Raw genomic sequence first — 17,312 nt, forward strand, 5'->3', positions numbered from 1 at the left:
GAATCGCCCTAAGCAGTGTATACTTCTATTTTCGTTATCACCATTTTATAGAAAAATAAACGTGAGCACAGAGAGGTAAGCTACTCACTAAGTCACAGAGTTATTCAGTCCCTGGTTGAGCTAAGATTTGAACTTACATCTCCTGGCTCCAGAGCTCTTGGCCCCAAAGGAGCTTACAGGTCAATGATGAAGACAGATATGTACACAAAAACACAGGAGAATGCCAGGCAAGGAAGTGGGGAAGGAAATGACATTGAGAACTAAAAGAATTAGAGTTGGAATTCAGCTGGCTCAAGGTTCTGGGCACAGCAACACTGGGGCTGTGGTCTGTCCAGCTCAAAAGTCCCATCCCAGAGAGTCGGGTGCAAAAGTATTCGAGGTACGCTTGCCGTTAGTGGGATTGGGGATGGGGCTGTATGCTTTTTAAACTTTTAATGGCATCTTTACAAGGACAACACTGCATATTCATGTCCAAAGAAAACATGGATTATGGTTCTGCAATATAACTCCGGATCGGCAAAGAGAACCCCTAACTAAATCTGGCAAACAAAAGCTCTGTGTTTATAGCTAACTCTGGGAAGCTGGCTCGGTTGTCATGGAATAAAAACGCGGAAAAGGAACCCATCATCTCTTCACAGCACATTCTGGTTTCAAAAACCTCTGTTCCAACCAACTCACAGTATCCTAATTCACTGAGTCAGAACTCTCCTAGTAAACATTTAATAATTTTCTCTAAGTGGCAGAGAAAGTCAGGTTCTTCCTAGTTCCTTGAAATGTTACTGGCACTAGCTGAACAAAAACAGTATATGAGGTACTACCTTAAACACACTGGCACTTGGTGGGAAAGAAATACTGGGGAGCGAAGGCAGGGCTTAGACTTCCAGCTGGAAAGCGTCCCCAAGCAGCCAGCCCTCTTTCCCACCCCATTACTGCTCTTCTTATGGCCTCCCAGAAAATATAACCTCAACTCACTTTTTAAGGTTTCCTTGTGCTCCAAATCAGGGCTCTCAGTCCAGTTTCCAGTGACTGGCTTTCTCAGGAGGCAGATAAGCTCTATTCCCCCACTGGCCACCTTTATCAACTTGCTTTTACTGTGACCAGTAAGTCATCTCAGTAGTGACGAATGTGGAGGCAGAAACCAGGGTAGTAGCAGGATCTTGGGCGTGTCTGAGTAATCAGCAGTGGGCTGGTGGCCTTGGCCACCTGATCAACAGGAAGACTCACCTTCAGAAAGACTGCTTGTTTCTTTTTTGTGAAACTGCCCAGTATTTTTGCCTTCAGGCTCCTGTTAGTGAATGCCAACTCTTCATCCTTCTTATCTTAGGGAAGGTATAGCTCTAAGACTGAACTTGCAACCTTTATACTGACTGCCCCTGAGGCTGAGGAGGTTTAGGCTGGGACTGCAGTCATCATTCCAAAGGTCAGTTTCTGGGCATGATTGTCTGCTAAGGGCTTCTTATCTTCCGGGAGACACCAGGACAGGCATATCAATCAGTTAGTACACATTCTAGCACTGCACCCTGAAACCAGTTCCTGGTTCTACACCTAATTGAAAACATCTGTTAGCTAATTTTGCATTAAATGGAAAATGTACAAACCATGTCCAGGGGTATACATTTTATTAAGGGGCATGTGTTCACACAAGGAAGTGAAGTTCTTGCCTGATGTTTATTCAGTTTAACAGCAAAACGCCAGGGTGAGAAGCATGTGGTAGAGTACATTTGGGGCAGAGCGGAGAAGGGTTTCTTACCTGTCAGACCTGCTCCATCTATACACACATTAATCCTATATATGTTACCTGTTCACTCGTTTGAGTTCTAGAAATCTAACACATACATTCTACATGTTCTTAGAAAGGCTCACTTCCCTCTTGGATCAGGCCCCACCATCAGAGCCCATCTAGCTGACCACACGCAGGCAGTTGGCCTAGAAAGTTGCTACCACCAGCCCTGTGCCTCTGTCACCAAGCACAGGATCTTGGGCCCTTAAATATTCTCAAAGAGTAAACACTGCCTATTTTCTGCAATACAGATTATTCCTTATGTGCTTATGACCGAAAACAAGCAATTACAATTCACCAAGATTGAATCCCAGCTCTGTCTCTTACTAGTTTTGGGATTTGGGCAAGTACCTTGATCTAGGCCGTGTTTCCTCATCAGTAAAGTAGGGATAATAATAGTAACTATGGCATAGGGCGGTAAGAAGGATGAAATGAGTTCATGTTTGTAAAGTGATTACAACAGTGCCTGGCACACAGCAAGTGCTATAAAAGTGCTATAAAATAATATAAATAGATTCCCTCATAGCTCATGTGGTGGCTTTCCCACTGTCCTCATTTTACAGGTGAGAATCTAAGGATTATGAGGTTACCAACATGCATCCAGCCAGTAACAGAGCTGGCCCTTGAAACCTGACCTTCTGACCACAAATTGTCCTGGTGTGGCTACACCCGTCCCTTTTCCAACTCACACTGTCACCTGATGGGAGAGGTGGGGTGACTCGAGAGAGGAGAGGGTGGCGGCCCGAGGCTAGAGGCCTGACTGCAGCCCTGTGAAGGGAATATGAACTCTTAGGGCTCTGTCTGTGTCCACAGGGTCATTTGTTTTCCATGCTTTTAAAATAGCTGCACTGGCAGAAGCAAATCCATTACTACAATATCACTTCCCCATAGCATGGATCGGAAACCCATGTCAGGTCACGGTTTCCTGCCTTGTAGCTATCAGATGTGTACTCAGTGCTTTCGTGACCAAATTCACAGCTTAAGGTACTTGTCTTCAGAGGACAATAAACAGTCATAACATAGAAAGAGCAAAGTTCAAATAAAGCCTTGGAGCTAAATAAGGGAACGATCTAAAAATTACTAAACCTCTTTCCATACATGATTTCAAGTAATTGTATCAACATGAATAAAAAAAAGAATTTGTATGATTTTAATTCCCTTTAGTTTATTCTAATGCAGTCACAGATAATAAAAACTCATTTTGATCATTTAGTATATGCTCAAGATTCTAGGGGGTCATATTTACTATCTTAGTGAACTTTCAATTTCTAGCTCTAATACAAAATAGAAATTTGTCACCTGAAATATGCTGTAATGGGAAATTAATAAATACTTTTAAAGTGCTTCAAGTATACAAGACTTTAACAGATTTAATACATTACAAAAAAATTCCTTCCTTTTAAAAAGACTGCTTCTGACAAATTCTACTTTGCCTTTCTCTCTTCCAAAGTTCCAAATACAATGCCTTTGACAAGCTAAGTATTCAATGAAGACACATGGAAAGAAAGGAATAAATGTCCTCTCATTTTTATTCTTCTTGTCTTGCTTGCAATGAATTTTTAATAATTTTTTCTCCAGTTTTTAACCCTTCATACTAAGTTATCACTTTAAATGCCACCCTTTTAAAACCAGCATTGTCAGGCTGGGCACAGTCACTCACACTTGTAATCCCAGCACTTTGGGAGGCTGAGGTGGGTGGATCCCTTGAGTTCAGGAGTTCGAGAGCAGCCTGGGCAACATGGTGAAACCCTATCTCTACTAAAAATACTAAAATTAGCCAGGCGTGGTTGCATGTGCCTGTAGTCCCAGCTACTAGGGAAGCTGAAGTGGGAGGATCACTTGAGCCCAGGAGGTCGAGGCTACAGTGAGCTGTGATCATGCCACTGGCACTCCAGCCTGGGTGACACGGTGAGACCCTATCTCAAAAAACAAAAAACCCAGTATTATCCAATATTGTTTTAGCCATATCATTTCACACACCTTCCAATCCACTCTGCTCTTCCTCCCAGCATACCTCCAACCTTGCAATATCTTTTAGTCATTATCAGAGTCAAGGTCTAATCATGAGCACCCAAACCCTCTATATCTTCCTTATTGGGCCCCATGTATCCCCTTTAACCTGGTAACTTGCCCAGCATCTTTTACTGATTTTATTTCTTCTTAATGTAGAGGCTTATACCCAGGACAAAGTCACTAGACTATAGCTGTCTAGTTCTTCTCCATCAAAGTCAACACTTTTGTCCAAAAACGAAAGACTGAAATTCACCTTTTCTATGGAGTATGAAAAAAAAATCATTTTCACCCAATGCTAAACACATTTAACCATTAGCCTCACTCCTATATACCCATGTAACTCCAGCATAGATGGGGATTTTCATTGCTGTTGGCACCTACATGCACTTAACGGACCCTTCATAAACTATCTCATGGTCTGCCTTGGCCCCACTTAGTTTGTAGCATAAAAGGCTGGAGAGCAGACACTCATCTGGCCTTTGCACGGAGCTCTGGCCTGCCCTATGGCTCAACTCACGCTGCGGGAAGTTCAGAAAGTACCAGATGTTTCCAATGGTGTACAAGCATTAGCAATACATAGTTTAATCTCTTCCAAATCATTTTCCTAAAGATTGAATGAATCAAAACTTTTAATACAGTGGCTCAAATAATGCACAGGCCTCTCAGCTAAATATAATACCACACATTATTTACCTCTGGAAGACTTTAGTAGTTATTCAATTTACCTAACACCAATTTTGAGGTGTAAATGTATTAGGTTTTGATCACCTGTTTGGTGAAGTAGATCCGTCTCTCACAGCTTTGATTCCATTTATACCCATTCTTGGCTGATTTGTAGAGACAAATAATTAGGAATGTTTTATTTTACTAATGCTAACAATTTTATTATCTAACTGTGGAACATGTCCTTTGAGTGTGCTTCCTCTGGGCCAGACCCTACGTGTAGAGGGTGTCTGTGTGCGTGTGTCCCTATGAGAACTGAGACTCAATGCCCATTCTTGGTGGGGGTATATATTGTCATGCACGGGGGTATTAAAACCAAGAGAAATAAGAATATTTAACAAAATAGTAAACAAATCATTCTGCAATGATTATAACCATGTACATAAAGTGGCTTCTGGAGGAATGAGATGGCTTTAGTTTAGGTGAGCTTAATCAAAGAGGGCTTCAGAGAGGGAGTGCTCTTTTGCACTACTTTGAGGCAATACTGGCAATGATGGGAATGGCACTGTAGGTATGAGGAAGAGCGAAAATGAAACTTCACTTGCAGAAACAGTGACTAATGTGTAAAGTCAGAAAGAAAACCTACCTGCTTAGTACACATAAGTCAATTACTAAATATTTACTGGGAGTCCACGATTTATCTCTGCTAGATGCAATGTGTTTAGTTAACTATGATGCAGTATAATTTTAAGATTGGCTCCTGCAGGGAGATAAGATTAGCAGGCAGTAAGCAATGAGATGACATTAGAAGGCAGTATTTGGAGGAGGTGTCTATGTGGTATGGTTTACATTTGTTCTGTTCATAATGCAGCTAGAGGTAATATCCTTGCTTCATTATTCTTTTAGTAAATGGGGAAGTTCCTTCTCATCCTATCCCAGCCCAATTCTCCCTCCCACCCCACTGTCATTTTTGGTTACATGGTTCTTAATCTAGACCTTATGCATTTTCTCTGTTATTCTTGAAATGCTGAATTGAAAACAGGATCTTTTAAAATAACTTCCAATTGGTGCAAGCTGACTTTCTGTACTTTTTAGTTTTGTAAAAATACATGCTTTAATCTGACAAATATTAAAGGGCTCCAAAACAAATAAAACTATATAGGTGAGTTATACTTACCTCTAGGAAAGTAACTCAAACTGTATTTAAGATTCCATATGATTTTATTTTTACCTGATTTTACATCCTGTGAGATGAGTAACACCAAATATTATATAACTTACCAAACTCAGTCTGGAAAAAGAGATAACCAGACACTGAAAAGACATTCTTGTTTGTTTTACCAAATGTTCTCTTAAAAATGTGAGAAGGTAGTAGAAAGGGAAAATGTTGTCAAAACTTAATCTACATTTGTATCTATTTCTGAATGGCTACCAGCCAGTCTTTAAGTCTTGGTTTCATTTTTCGTTCCAAGCTTTCGAATGATACTTGACTAGACAGAATGAGACCACTCTAGATGTCTCATAGAGAACATAGGGTTAGGATTGAGGAAAGACTGTAATGGTCACAGTATTAGTCAGTTTTCTTCTTCTTCTTCTTCTTTTTTTTTTTTTTTTTTGGCAGTCAAATTTAGCACGGGGGATTAAACGCCAACTTTAGTGACACTAATGTTAATAAGTTCTGATAACCCACTACCATCAGACCAACCTAGTCAGTTTTTGAAGAATCCTAAAGCCATGCTGTATGGTGGGGAAAAATTAATTTAGCTTACGACAAAGCGTTCTCCTTCAAGCCTCCGAATAATCAGTCTCTTGCTTTACAAAGACTTCTTGGGTCTGACAGCTCTGCCATGCCTTTAGCAATAGCTGTCATTTACTGACCACAGTCATTCATTCATTCAGTATTCATTTTAGCACTTAGTGGGTACCTGCTCTGAGCCACGTACCATCCTAGGTGCTGGGGATACAACAGTGAACAAACCAAACAAGACCCTCTTTAGGCACCACACTGAATGATTCTATTTCACTGAGACCTCACAACGTACCTGCATGTAGGTATTATTATCTCCATTTTAGAGATGAGGGAACTAAGGCTTATATGTTAAGGCCCAGGTTCCAGAGCTAGTCAATAGCAAGGCTAAGACTGAAACCTCTCAAACTAACTCCCAAGCTGGTCCTCATTCCACTAGTCTGGTGCCATTGTTTTGGTTCAATACAAATAAAAGGAATACGTAGCTTAAAATTTATTTAGAGGGTTCATTCCAGTTGCAACATCTTAGTACTCACAAAAATTAGAATTGTAGATGTAAAGCCAGCTTGGCAAAAATGCCAAAGGGGGAAGGAAAATTATCAATGGGAGGAACAACATTTTCTCAGTGCTTTAAATTTTGCTCTCCACTTCCCACTGAGGACAAATCACCATGGAATATCCTTTCCTGGGCCACCTGCCACATTCTTTCTCACCCATTCCTTAACTTACTATCTCCTTATGTTCCTTTCCCTTTATTCCTGTTACATTTGGTGTCATTAAAGGGCAGGTGAAGCTGTCCTGGGAGGTTAGTGAGACTCCTGTCACAGAATCTGTTCAAGCAGAAGCTGGCTGGCCACTGAATGAGAATGATGGAAAGGGAATTCACTTACAGTTCGGGAAGATGGGGCACCTCTGCCTTGTAACTCCAGAATTCCAAAGGGAGAAACAATGTTGTTTTTGCAGTCTCTTCCCCTGAGTTTACCATGAGGCATCTAGAGTGGTCTCATTCTGTCTTAGTTATGTGTTGTCTGAAAGCTTGAAGCAAAAATTGAAGCCAAGTCAAGTCCAGCTGATACCTACAAGGTACACTCTCAGAAGTCAATTATTTCCTTTGGGTTTTTATGCCTGGGAGTCTGAGATGTCATGCAAAGAGTCTTTCTTTCTGCAGGCAGGGCCAGAAATGCCTCAAATCTACGGCTTTGTTAGAAAATACGGTATGACTTACCATTCGAAGCAAAATCTAAAGAAGCTGTTGGACGACACAAACAAATACCTTCTAACGGATTTTTCATGTTTGGTTTGGTTTGTAACTCAACCCAACTTTCATGAGAAGCATCTCTTGGTCCTAATGTACCCACAATCTGCAAGCTGGTGAAGCTTCAACATTGAACTCAACATCCAGTAACTGTTTACTCTTCTGGAGTCCTGCGACTCTACGTATAAGGGAATTTATACATTCCTAAATTAATTTGTAGGTAAGACATTTTGTCTTGGCATATCTTGAGAACTTTATTCTTAAGAGTGCACTTATTCCTCATTTGACACAGTCTGGAGTCTTCATACATACACCTGAGCTATAAGTTAATCCCCCAATCAACATCCTCATTAAATAGTCCTCCAGACCTTGCTCAAATTTATTCTACAATGGGGATCCATGCCTCCTAAAAGAGCTTTTTCTGTACAAGTCTACTTGTGACTAAACCCTTGGCTAAGATGGAATCAACTGCCTTCCATGAATGTGCTAGCTTTGCCTTCAGACACTCCTTCAATCTGGTCTCTCTTCCAAAACTCCCAGATTCATCTTACGTATGCTTTCCTCTATCCTAGTACACAATTGTTCATTGAATTGAAGGATGTCAATGTTGGAAAGAACTTTATATAATACATTCCTAAACAAATTTGTGGGTAAGACATTTTGTCTTGTCAGAACTTGAGAACTTTATTCTTCCCACCCTGAGATACATATATATACTCAGTGGTTTTATTCATTTTTTTAATGCAGCCTAAGATTGCATTTTCTTGACAATCACATCATGGTATACACTGATCATAATGAGTCTCAACCCTGTCTCTACTAAAAATACAAAAATTCGTCAGGCATGGTGGTGTACACCTGTAATCCTAGCTACCCAGAGGCTAAGGCAGGAAAACTGCCTGAATCTAGGAGACTCAGGCTGCAGTGAGCTGAGATCACACTACTCTACTCCAGCCTGGGTGACAGTGCGAGACTCCGTCTCAAAAAATAAATAAATAAAATGAATAAATAAATGTTCTTTTATATTATGAATTAATTTGAACATGCCCTTTGCAGCCATAACTCTCTCTCTCTCTCTTGTTTTTTTTTTTTAGAACTATCAAATCTCTAATTCTAATCATTCAAACAGTTATGGACTGTTAGACTTGGAGTACGTGTGTGTGTGAGACAGAATGTGTACATTATCTTTGATAATTTGGAAACATAATCATGATTATATTATCACAATTTCATTGTTTATTCTTTCATTTTTTACATATGCATACATATTTTACATATGCATATGTAAAACTTACTGGTATCAGCTATGTGCCAAGTACTGTTTGAGGAGCTTTAGGAGTACCTAGAAAGAGCCCTAATTTGAATGTAGAGGTAGGCTTCCCATCTCTTCAGTTATCTTCTCTTTTAGAGCCTCAGGCTATAGAACCGTATCTTCTTCTTCTCTGAACTATCTGGGAGTTCCCCTGAAGTCTGTAATACATGTCTGCCATATCCACCATCTGCTCCTTATTGCAAAAACTTAAACATTGTGGTCACAATCCTCCAAGTGCTGGCCTACAGCAGACACTCAATATGTATTTATCGAATAAATTGATAAAGGTTCCTTCTACTTTTATCTTATCAACCAATCTTTTCTTGGTTAAAATTAGGTCCAATATAGCAGTTCCCTTCATTTCCGTTACTTCCCTAGAGAGAAAATGGCAGTGAGGCAAATTAGTATCTGAGACCCCATTTTCATTTAAATATGAATAAGACTTCGAGCAGATGCCCAAATAGCTTAAGTCTCTCATCGCTCTTATTACCTGGGTGTCATTTTTGTACATTATAGCAGAACTAAATCATACCAATGCCCAATATGACTGAATGGTCTAAGTTCATTTAGTCAGCTAAACTATGTATTGTCCACCACATGTGAGGAACTCTCCTGGACACTGCATTTTTTTCTCCTTCCTTTTAACTTCACCAAGCATGCATCTTCTTTTGGGTTTTTGGATTCTCACACCTCTGCCTCCCTGAGAAGTTCGGGATTCCTGCTCCACGGAAACAACTTCTGTTTCTGCTCTGTTACAAATCCTGCCATTCATCAACTTTTTTTTAGGGCAGATTAGTTAAAGCCAGGTTTCTCAACTTTTTTTTAACGAAAACTTTCTTAATTTCTTATAATGCTGTTTTAAATACCAAATTAAGTATAGTAATTTAAAAATCAGAACCATGAGACAAAATACTACATTGTTTATAAACTACAACTCTTACCACTAGCATACCAATTAGGAACCATTTATCTGAATCTGAAAATAAATAACATTTTTAAAGAATATAGCCAAATTTATAAAGTGATTCAGTTGATCATCAACATGATCAGTAACTTTTAGGATTCGAACTTTCATTTACACACCCATTTACTCTATATGTAGCATAAAAATTGGGATTCACTTTCAATACTAGGATATGTAAATATGGGCATTCCTTTCCTAACTTCTTCAATATACTTTTTAGAAAGTAATTTAAGTAATCTATAATCAAATTCAAACACTGCACTCAAACCACATAATTTATTTTCTATATGAAATAAAGATATACTCTTATTTTCTTGAAAAGTATAGATTTTCATCTGGGCTTCTGTACCAAGATTTTGAGTCATCAGATCATTTTCATTGACTATGACTTCAGTACAGAATAACTTGTGTGCACAGAAACAACAAATCAATTTGTCTTTGCTGTTTTCCTGGTGTGTTGCTGAAAGACTGTGTTTTGTCCACACGAGGTCATGGCCCTGACCTGGAAGTGGATTTTGCTGAGTAAGCAGGTCAGAGATGATCATGATTGCAAAATAAGCAAGAAGGCATGAAAGTAATGAAGAAAGACAGAGTTGGGGGAAAAAAACAACTTAATGTTAATTAGCCTATAAGCTAAGCTAAACACAGTTTTTGCCCAAAGATAAAAGAAATTCTGTATGGGGCAAGAAAATGTTTAATGAAATACAGACTAAAATTTATCTGTAGTTAGTTTACTTAGAATACTGATGTTTTATCCTCTCAGGTATATCTTTTCAATAACATTAAGACTTTGCAGTAAGGTTAAGAAGTAATTTCTGAAAAGCGTTTAGTCTGTTTTTGAGTCTTCAATTAGTGACAGTCACCAGCAAATGTTGAGCAAATTTTGGAAAAATTAATTGCACCTATAGAAAGTCTTAGTAAATTACTACTTTGGTTTATTGCATACTATATATTAATAAAACATCTAAATGTGTTTAATTTACTAGCAAGAAGTACCTGAGACATGGTGAGATTTTGATTTCTATGGTAATAAGCTTTAGGAATGTAGAAAACAACATTTTATAATCTGTAAGCCTCCAATACAATCTTGCAGTGTGACATGGATTCCTCCATTAGTTAGGAGTTAGCTGAGCAGACATCACATGTGAGCTACTGCAATGATTTACAATTAATATTGCACATTTTTACTGCTGGCATGTTAGTTTGCATTTTCCTTTTATTTTCATATGAAATATTTCACACAGTCATGGTATTATACCGATTACCAACTCAAGTTCATCAATAATCATCAATATTTGCAGACTTTTTTCTTATTTGATACTGCTGTTTTTACATACTACTTTATTTAATTATATTCACTTGAAATTCTTACTTAGTATAACAAAAGATTTCATTAACTCTAGGTAAAAAACAAACGGATATAAGAATAAGAAAGCAGACATAAGCAGAATTTATTTTTTCAGGCTCAAAAGCCTTCTTTTGAGTGTGCCAGTCTAAATAAGAGGACATTCTATGATAAGTTAAGTCCTTGGGATCAAGGACAGAAACATCAGCACAAAATAGGTATGAATCCGTTGACTGTTAATGTATGTAAGTGGATACGGTGAAATAATTAATCCCTGTTCAAGAAGTACAGGCAATCCTCCCAACTTGTACTTTGCAAGATATGATTGTTGATTTATGGTTCTGGGACAGCTAATAAGTTGCATTAGAATCCCAGTATGTTCATGTTTGAAAAGAACTCCCTAGCATCTCAACAAAATTTCCCTTTTTATAAATGAGGAAACTGAGGCTGTATGGACAGAAGGAACTTGATGAAAGTCACACTACTAGAAAGTAGCAGGGCCAGGACTTAAAACACAGGTCTTCCATTCTTATTCATTCAAGAAAATTTTATTGAGCATCTCCTATGTATATAGGCTTGTGCTGAGTCCCAGTTAGAAGAACAGTACATGAAGTACAATCCCTGGCCTCAAGGAACTTCGATTTTAGTGAGGGTTACCAGACAAGTGAACAGAAAACAATACAATATGAGTTATTCTAGGGGAAGCACAAAGTTTTATTAGACCACTTTGAGTTGGGGGTGGTATGAGGGCAAACAACAAAAATCAGGAGGGTCAAGGAAAGCTTCCAGGTGGATGTCAGGTTTAAGCTGGGCCCTGAAGTAGCTAGGTGAATGGGGCACAGTGAAGAAGAAAGAAAAAGGAAGAACATGATCCTTAGAAAAAAAGAAATACCCTAAGAATAAGGCCATAATGTTTCTGGCTAATCCATTATCCATATTAACACTTTGTTAGCCTGAGTATATCACAGTAGAGTCTGATCATCTCTGAGTTCACAGACAGAGTCCAATGTACAGACTTCGAAGACTGAAAACCAGGCTTTGAAACATGGCCTCAACTGAGAAGTCCTGTATAGGCAACCAGCCAGTGGCAGCCCCACAATGGTCATATTGCTGTCCCAGCCAAGCGGGTACAGCTGTCACCCTCCTTGAGCCCCATGGTCTTTGGCTGTAAACAGGCGTAATTGTCTACTTCATAGTGATGTTGTGATGATGCTCCCCTTTCTCAGCAGGAAACAGAAGTAATAATATGTATTTCACAGTGATTTTGTGCACATTAAAAGATAACATAAGTAAACCCACATAATATTAGCACTTGGGTAGTAGGAATACAATTCTGTTGGTTTCTTGTCCTGTGATAATGCAAAAGCAGTTCTCTGGGAATCTGACTGACCCAGCAAAGACAGAGGAAAACCTGTGGCCTTCACTTTATTCACTTACACCAAGATCTACCCAACTGACTTAACTGACCTGAAGGACGTCAATGAATGTCAGATTGTGAAGATTCTCCTTTTTAGAGAGACTTTCTTAATCATTAAAACAAAACAAAAATAAGAAAACAATACACGGAGTTTATTCTTCCAGCCCACATCCCTGAACTGTAATGCCTCACTCTAGAATGCCCATCCCACCTGGGACTGCCCTGCACTCACCGGGATGACTGGCAACTGCTTCTCTGCTCCCTGCTGGGAGCTTCCCTCCCCTACCTCTCCACAGACCCCAATAAGCCTTCAGACATTCCTGCAGTCCAGGCAGAAAGGAGAAAGAAAATACAGGGAGAATTACTTTGGGGAAGGACATACGAGTGGGTGGTACCTGGATGGCACTAGAATAAATTTCCCATAACTTGGCAACAAGTGAAATAAAAACATCTTCTGAGAGTTGATATATAAAATCAATGAATGATGAATCCTAGGAAAGACTTTAAAGTCCCCTTAAAGTGACCAGGCCAGTAAAAGACTTGACTGTCGCCACTGACACAAAGAAAGAAGTCCATTGGCAACCTAAACATGGGAACAGGGCACTCAGAAGGAAATCTTACCCATCTGAATGCTGGCAAGGCTGAGATACATCACTGTGTTCCCTATGCCAAGTACTTCTCACAAATTATTTTATTTAGCAATTACAACAAACTGGTGACATAGCTCATTCTATTCTTCTTAAAAACAGGAGAGGAAACAGTGTTTCCTAGTGCTGCTGTAACACATTAGCACACATTTAGTGGCTTAAGATAACACAAATTTATCAGTTTTGTAAGTAAGAAGTCTGACAAGGATCCTTTTTGGAAGCTCTAGGGAAGGATCTGTTTCCTTGCCCTTTCTAGATTCTAGAGGCCACCCACCTTCTTTAGCTCATGTCTCCTTCCCCCATCTTCAAAGCCTGCAGTGTCCCATCTCTCTGACCATTCTTCCATAGTAACATCTCCCTCTGACTCTGAGCTCAGCCATAATATCTGATTTTTTTTCACTCTCCAAGAAAAATGTTCACACCCTTGAGGGCAATATTGCCCCTGCTGAGAATTCATGATTTATTCAAACAGGAATATTAATACTGAAGTGAGTGCCTGTTGCTGATCTTCCACCACAACCTCCCCAATTTTCCTTCCTCTGGTATGTGCCAGCCATGCAGTTGGAGACTGATCCAAGGCTTTAAGCTTTGACCACAGAAATTGATGCAGAAAAGGTATACACTAAAGCACTCAGCCAATGAGACTTTTCATTATTTTGTTTTCTCTACAACAGACAGTAGAAATGCTAACATTTGTATATCAAACAAATGACCAGCTATGAAACATATTTTCAATGTAATTTTTAATATCCTCTGTACACTTAAATTAATCCAATTCTTAGGAAGAGCTATGTATTTATTTCTTGGTCCTAGTTAAAATAATGAATGTCATTGATCTAATTCTGCCATGGTTTTTATTACTTTTCTCAATAACAAAAGCCAGAAACAAAATTTGATTTTGCTTCTAGCTGTTTAAATAGATAAAAATCAGCATGACTGTCAAAATCCAGGTTGGTCTTGTCAGGTTGAGAGGAAAACCAGGGTTACAACTGAAGAAGATGAATACGGACACTGACAGGAAAAAGTACTTGGCTAGTCAAGTAAACAAATAAGAAACGCAAGTCCCCAATAGAGTATGTATAGCACTGCACTGTAATAAGCAAACTGTCTCTTTATGATTATTTTCCTAGAGAAGATATTGTTAAAGTAATGCAGATTTTATAATGAGGTGGCAGTAGTAGTATAATTATAAAAAAAACTTTAAATTTTCATTCATTAGCATTTTAAAAGTTTAATTTTCATCATTAAAGGCCTCAAATATACATTACTGATCCTTTCAGAGACATGTAGTGATAACTGAGACTAATAGAAGGATCTGAATCAAGGGGCAATGGCAGTATGGCTTCTACGGCCTAAAATCACAGTGATCATGCATGTGATCTTGGTTTTATACTGAATCTCTCTGGCCTGAAAACTGCATCTAGAAAATTTATTCAATTGTACAGTAGCAAAATATATTCTTGGCGGTTAAGTTTCAAATTATTTTCCAGCAGGAGGAGAGGTATATCTCATCACTGAACTGGAGGCCTGAGAGCCACAAAGTTGCAACACCAACCTTCTACTGCAGAGCGACATTTTCTCCTTCTTTATATCCTCAGGTATTTTTTACTTTGCTTGCTAGACCCCTAGCTGAACTCGGGGTCAAAACACGCTGCTCAGGTTGGCGCTATAAAGCCACAGGCAAAGCAAACTGTTGTCCCCCAAATCCATTACTTCCTTCCACCTGGGTGCAGTCACCCATCTAAAGGTCATAATTTCCATCCTCCCTTGCAATTAAGTATCTTCATGTAGCTAAGTCCTGGCCAATGGAATGTGAATGGAAGTAATATGCAAAACTTCCGGGTTGTACCTTTAAAAGGAAGGGGTGTGCTTCCTACTTCCTTTTGTCCCCTTCTTGCCAGCTGAAGTGTGACAAGAACTTGAAATGGAAGCCATAAAGTAGGGACGACAGGACAACCTGCCAGGAAGACTGTGCAGCTCCCCCACCAGCCTGTATGCCTAGATTGTAAAATGAGGGAGAAACAGACTTTTGTGTTTCTAAGCCAGTGTTGTTTGCCTTTATCTCAGCAGCCAAATTGGTAACAAAACTAATATTTAATCCAGAAATTTCCTGCACTCCAGCATTCACAACTCTTCTTTTTTTAAGACAAGGTATGTCTCTGTTGTCCAGGCTGGAGTGCAGTGGCTCCATCACAGCTACTTGCAGCCTCAACTTCCCAGGCTCAAGCAATCCTCTTGCCTCAGTCTCCCGAGGAGCTGGCATTACGGGTATGTGCCACCATGCCTAGCTTTTTTTTTTTTTTTCATTTTTTGTAGAGACAAGGTCTGGTTATGTTGCTCAGGCTGGTCTTGAACTCCTGGGCTCAAAGATCTTCCTGACTTGGTCTCCCGAAGTGCTGGGATTACAGGCGTGAGCCACCACATCTGGCCCTGCATTCACACCTTTGGGTTAAGAAGGTTTCAATATCCTCAAGACTTATATATAAATGTCCTAATACCCTGAACAAATCATAATGGACAGGTAAAGAACTGATTCTGAATTAACATTACAGTTTTTCTTTTAAGCTGAATACTGGGGATAAATACACAGACGCACACAGAAACCAGCAAATGATCCTTTTATTTAGTTCCCACAACTAAAGTGGGATGTGAAAAACTGAAGAGGATGTAGAAAAGTGCATGCACAGAAACAGGTGCATGATGGCAAAGGATTGGCTTACTCAGTTGTAAATCTAGCGGTCAACTTAATATCCCTGTTTCAGACAAAGGATGGTCATGAACTGAGCCTTCCACAATGGAAAGAAAACCATTTTAAACTACAAGACTTAACAATTTGGAGAAACGTATTCTGTTAGCCTGTAGTTAATCATTTTAGTTACTGAGGGAAGTTTTGAAATCTTTTTCCCTGCAGATATTTTTTTAATTGGATAGATTTTAATTTTCTAGAATGTCATGTTAGAATTCTACCCTAGGAGGACAAGAAGGAGGGAGTGAGGATGGAGATTATCTCAACAAGGTCCTTCATCCAGGGACCAGGGCTTCCAATCCTTCCTCCTCCCCCGAGTCCCTTTCCCTTCTTTCTCTTTTTTCTTCTCTCTTTCTCTCATGACACTAAGTTGGTTTGTGCTTACAAGAGAAGCAACAAGCTTTGTTTCTCCTTGCTTTGTTTCTCATGACCACATGCTTTGACCTATGTCCATCCTATAATGTGCCACAGATTGCAAAATTTAATGGTAGGAACAGTGTGAATGTGTATGTAGGTGTGTGTATCTGTGTAGGGATGTGGGTATGCGGGGCGGCGGGGTGGGTAATAGTGGGTGGAGCTAGAAAAGGAGTTTCACAATGGATCCAGAAGCAATTCACAGACACACACGCACAGCCTGTTCTGCTCTGTTCTATCCTACCATTGGGAATTCAGATGAGGAACTCTAGTTTTGGGGGTGAGGGGGCAGTGTCATACAATGGCATCAAGCCTCAGGCCTCAGTACAGATCCATCTTCAAGGACACAATTCTACTCATCCCCTCAATAGGTCATGTACCATGCTAGTCCTTTTGGTAAAAAAAGAAAGAGTGCTTCTTTTCAGGTAGATACATTTGAAACAAAACAAGAGCTTATTACAAGGTGATGAAAGCCAAAATAACAGTACTTTATTTATTTGGAGGAAATTCCATATTGTGAGGACACTGCTGACCACTGGCCACCTGCTTCCCCTCCCCCAAGGAGGAGCGGCTTATCTCATTGGTTCATTTGAAAGAATAAACCCACTCCCCACTCTGATAGGATCCTTCTGTTTGCCTGCAAAGAGGATACCTTACCACCTGCTCTTGGCCATGCAATAAGCTTTGGGCGCAGGCCCTGCCCCTGGTTGGGGAGGACAGAGGTAGAGAAAGGACGTAACGTCCCACTCTGCCTGTACTGGGTCCACTTACTGCAGGGGCAAAGTATTAGCAAACCATCCTGGCCCTGATCTAAAGCCACATTTTCCAGTGAGCTTTTATCAGAAAGAAAACTGACATTTTACTTTCCCCTTGCCTGACTGCTCTCTCTCTCAACATTACCTAGCACACTGTAGGAAACTAGTAAACAATTTTTGAAGGAGAGAATAAATGGACTTGGGTGGACCAGTTAGCTGACCTCCTAAAACCCCAGTGAAATTGTTCTGAACTT

The 17,312-nt window shown here is 39.6% G+C and overlaps 1 protein-coding gene across 8 annotated transcripts in view; it reads right to left on the reverse strand.

Moving 5' to 3' along the window:
- SPATS2L (spermatogenesis associated serine rich 2 like) overlaps positions 1-17,312 on the reverse strand; it is a 177,946-nt gene that overhangs the window by 106,834 nt on the left and 53,800 nt on the right. The window contains exon 1 of one of the 8 annotated variants that reach the window (XM_033232045.1): positions 1,225-1,334. The exons of 6 other annotated variants lie outside the window; for them this stretch is intronic. The gene's annotated coding sequence lies outside the window, so the exon portion shown is untranslated. One more of the 8 variants, XM_033232044.1, reaches the window with a different exon arrangement.

The sequence above is a fragment of the Trachypithecus francoisi genome, unplaced genomic scaffold, assembly GCF_009764315.1.
Source record: "Trachypithecus francoisi isolate TF-2019V2 unplaced genomic scaffold, Tfra_2.0 Lachesis_group13, whole genome shotgun sequence".
NCBI lineage: Eukaryota > Metazoa > Chordata > Mammalia > Primates > Cercopithecidae > Trachypithecus > Trachypithecus francoisi.